Below are 5,235 nucleotides of genomic sequence, written 5' to 3' on the forward strand. Positions count from 1 at the left end.
TGGTCAATCTATCTATCACAACCCAAATCGCATCGCAGCCTCGGGATGATCGTGGTAACTTCGTGACGAAATCCATGGAAATGTGATCCCATTTCCATTCAGGAATAGCTAAACTCTGAAGTAACCCTCCGGGCTTCTTTCTTTCGGCCTTCACCTGTTGGCAATTCATGCACTTAGACAAAAATTCTGCAATATCTGTCTTCATTTGTTTCCACCAGAACTGTGTTTTCAGATCATTGTACATCTTCCTGCCACCAGGATGAATACTGAACCGACTACAGTGCGCTTCTGATAATATCTGGTGTTTCAAATCTGAAACATCTGGCACTACATGACGGTTATTCACATACAACACATGATCACGTACCTGATACTCAGAAATATGTCCTGATCTGACCATATCAATCTACTTCTGAACACTCTGATCGGTCCTTTGGGCCTCTTTGATGCGAACAATCAAATCTGGTTCACACTGAATAGTGGCAAGTCGCAACGGTCTACTATCTGTATCAAATGCTAATCCAGAAAAGCAACAATCTTCTATCATATTCGAAACACCTATCGTCGACAAGGATAAGGAACATACCTTTCGACTCAAAGCATCCGCTGCTGCATTCGACTTCCCTGGATAATACTTGATCTCGCAATCAAAGTCTTTCAGTAGATCAAGCCATCTACGCTGTCTCATATTTAATTCTGACTGAGAAAACAGATATTTCAAGCTCTTGTGATCAGAGTAGATCTCAAATTTCTCGCCGTACAGATAGTGTCGCCATATCTTCAGTGCAAATACGATAGCCGCCAATTCAAGATCATGAATTGGGTATCGAGTCTCGTGTGGCTTCAACTGTCTCGAAGCATAGGCAATAACATGCTGTCGCTGCATAAGAACACATCCTAACCCTCTGTGCGATGCATCACAATATACAACGAAATCACCTGTACCTGAAGGTATCGTCAACACTGGAGCACTGGTTAGTCGTCTCTTCAACTCTAAGAAACTAGACTCACAATCTTCAGACCACACAAATGGAGTATTCTTCTGTGTCAACTGGGTAATCGGTTTCGCAATACTGGAGAAATCTTTAATAAATCGTCGATAGTACCCTGCTAAACCCATGAAACTGCGTATCTCTGGCACAGAAGTCGGTCTCGGCCAACTGATCACAGCTTCCACTTTACTCGGATCAACAGAAATACCGTCTCCAGATATGATATGACCCAAGAAGACAACCTGTCTCAGCCAAAACTCACACTTTGACAGTTTAGCATACAGTTGCTCATTTCTTAACGTCTGCAACACAATTCTCAAATGCTCAGCATGATCAGTCTCATTTCTCGAGTAAACCAAAATATCATCTATAAAAACAATCACAAACTCATCCAGATACCTCTGAAAGACACGGTTCATCAGACTCATAAACACCGCTGGCGCATTCGTTAAACCAAAAGGCATGACAATAAACTCGAAATGTCCATACCTGGTTCGGAATGCAGTCTTCGGTATATCTGAATCTCTGACTCGCAGCTGATGATATCCAGATCGCAAGTCGATCTTGGAATAGACAGAGGATCCCTGCAACTGATCAAACAAATCGTCGATGCGAGGCAATGGGTACTTGTTCTTTACTGTTGCCTTGTTCAGTTGCCGGTAATCGATACACAATCTCATCGAACCGTCTTTCTTTCGCACGAATAGCACTGGTGCGCCCCAAGGAGATACACTCGGTCTGATATATCCCTTGGCCAGTAAATCTTCAAGCTGTTCTTTCAATTCTTTTAACTCTATCGGTGCCATTCTATAAGGAGCTCGAGAAATAGGAACCGTACCTGGTACTAGGTCGATGCTAAAATCTACCTCTCGAGCTGGAGGTAACCCTGGAATCTCGTCTGGGAATACATCAGTAAACTCGCAAACCACTGGCAGATCTGCCAATGCTGGGCTCGATTTCAGTAGATCTACTGAATATACAAGGAACCCCTCTGCTCCTTTCTGTAACAATCTACTCATAGTCAGAGCAGATACTAAGGGAATCCGAGATCTGGAACCCTTACCGTAGAATTTCCATTCGTTAGCCATCTCTGGTCTGAATCTAACAATCTTCTGGAAACAATCTACAGTGGCTCTGTACTTGGTTAACATATCGATACCGACAATACAATCAAAATCAGCTAAACCAAGCACAATGCAATCTAAATCAATCTCGTGACCCTCAAACTGTAGTATACAATGTCTAACTGAAGTCACAGATACAAGACCACTTCCCAACGGAGAAGAAATAGACACTACAGCAGACAAGGACTCGACAGGTAAAGCATGCATCAACGAAAAACGCTCAGATATAAAAGTATGAGATGCACCGGTGTCTATCAACACATAAGCAGGATAACCGCAAAGAAAACAGTTACCTGCAATCACATCATCTGGCGCATCTTGGGCCTGCTCTTCTGTCAGTGCAAATACTCGAGCCTGCTGTCTGGGAGGTTGGCTCACTGTCTGGCCACCTCTGGCTCGGGATTGGGTCTGTGCAGGTGGCGGCTGAAAGGAGTGAACAGATGAAGCTTGCCTCTCAGGCTGAGCTACTGAGCCAGACGCTCCTACACTCTGAGTTTGCTGTGCCCCTCTCTGTGGACAGACCCTGGCAAAGTGTCCCTGCTGTCTACAGATATTACATCGGCCCGTCACACCTTGACACTGCTCTGTCGCATGTCTGCCTCCACAAGAACTGCAATAAACACCTGTATACTCTAAACTCTGGCCAGGACCTCTCTGTCGTGACCCACTGGAGCTCGACGAACTGCTCCCTGATCTCTTAAACTGTCTACCTCTCGCTTTCAGAAAATCTTTCTTGCCACTACTACTGCTTCCACTATCAAATCGAGGAGGAGGTGGTGGAAACTGGGCGGCGGGCTGTGGCGGTCTCTGACTCTGAGCACTATATGAAGCTCCTCGCTGTCGAATCAATCCAGCCTCGGCTCCTTTCGCTCTGTTCAATGCATCAGAAAAAGTGTTGGGTCGTCCCGTGTTCACCAAAGTAAAGACGTCAGGGTTTAAGCCATTGATGAACTGATCAGCGACCGCTTCATCACTTCCTGCTACATGTGGCGCAAATCGGAGCAAGGAAGAAAACTTGGTAACATATTCTTCAATGTTCCACTGCCCCTGTCGTAAGTTTGCAAATTCTGCCCCTTTGTCTTTTCGATACGACACTGGAAAGAAACGTTGATAAAACTCATCTTTAAATACCTTCCAAGTAATATCTATACCTCGATGCTCCAATGATCTTTTCGTGGTAAGCCACCAACTCTTCGCTACTTCTTGCAACTGATGCCCTATTAATTTCACTCTTCTTTCATCTGTATAGCCAAGAGATTCAAACAGCATTTCTATATCGTCTAGCCAACTCTCACAATCCGCTGCAGTCTCAGTACCCTTCAAGGTCGGAGGATGAAATGACTGAAACCTCTTCAATAAAGTCTCCATCGGTGTTGCAGTAACTTCCATCTGAGTACCTGACGTACTACCCTGTTCTGGCACTTGACCTGCGGCTGGTTGTGGTATTCTTCGAGGAGGCATATCTAATTATCAAACGGATTAGTACACAATCTATACAGTCTGTCTCAGCCCTCCTCTGATCATATACCTCTGATCCAGAATCGGTTCAGATTCAGTCTTTGCAATTAGATGCTGAAATCAACTCAGATAACAATACAACAGATAATATTTGAAAGCAATAAATCATGACGTGTGCTAGCATAATATAAGCAAGGAAGACGACTCGATCTACCCCGCTCACTCTCTTCTATCTCAGTCTATACAGAACCTACGGCTCTGATACCACCTGTTGTGGGGACCCGGGCTCTAACTCAATTCGTTTGGGGATTAGTTGGATCTTTGCTAGAAAATGTGGGTCAAAATTTTGCTTTTAACATTAAATCAAATGTATAAATGAAGCATGGAACTATTCTTTATTCGATTAAACAAACATAATGTACATACAAGTCTGTTTTAGTACAATCATATACTAGTGTTCAGAAAATCCAGTACACGTCAAGTACAAACGACTAGTAATCTGCTATGCCCGAAATCACCACAATGTCTTGATCTCTCATCTTACTCGCGACCCTGATCCTGCCCCACCTGTTGTTATGTACACATACATACACAACAACAGCCGGATACTCCGGTGAGAACAAAACCCAGTATAAAACATGTATACATGCATGTCATGCAAGTAAATACAAAATCATAACACATAAATCAGTAATTATGACACACTAGTGAATACAGATAAAACTCTTCAACTCTTATTCTTTGACTCGACTCATATCTAAGTCTAGGGATCTCGGTGTGAATAAGACGTAACAAGTCTCCCACCTACTCTCCCAATCGGGGTGGCGGTACGTCTTATTCCTAGACTTCGGTCATATCTGTATCGAATGTCTACAATCGGTGATGATCTGCTCCTATGCGTCGATAAACCGAACGTCTAGTTTGACAATCTGTCATTGACTCCTATCTCAAATGCTTGAATATAAATCTATAAACAAGACATAATCATAATCAAACATAATTAAGAATCTAGTATGTGATTTTGGGAAACTCGTATCCAGTCTGAATAGAGTCATGTCTTCCCGTGTTCACATGAATTATACCTTTCTTGTCGTAATCCAGGTCTGAACAAGTCGAAGTCTTGAAATCTTGATACTAATCAGTCAATACAAATCTGAAATGACATGTATAAAATGTCCCATGTCAACCTTTAACTCAAAGGAATACATATACGGATCAATATGCAATCTCGGTACGTTTCGAAGGCATAACGACGTAATTTCACGATACCGATCAACTCAAATATCAATACTCAATAGAAATACTCATAATTCTTATCAACATCAATTCATAAGACTGAATTCTGCACCATCTCAACTCAATATATGCTGGAAAACTCATAACAATCACATAGGGTATCACTTTCTCGATTCGTTTACGTTTCTACGATGTCAATGATCGCGAGAACACATAAGTACAAGCAAATCAGAATTTCCCCAACATGTAAACTCCCAAACATGCTGAAACTTAAAGATACTTACATCCTTTGATAGCCCTTAATGAGAGGAGTAAGAATCTATGCTTGAATTGAAGTTTGGATGATTAGATGTTGCCCAACTCAAGTATAAGATGGAAGGAACCTTGAAGATTTCTATGGAGTTCTCTCAATTCTTGCCTGCTGA

Source organism: Primulina huaijiensis, chromosome 12, assembly GCF_012295235.1.
Source record: "Primulina huaijiensis isolate GDHJ02 chromosome 12, ASM1229523v2, whole genome shotgun sequence".
Classification (NCBI taxonomy): Eukaryota; Viridiplantae; Streptophyta; class Magnoliopsida; order Lamiales; family Gesneriaceae; genus Primulina; species Primulina huaijiensis.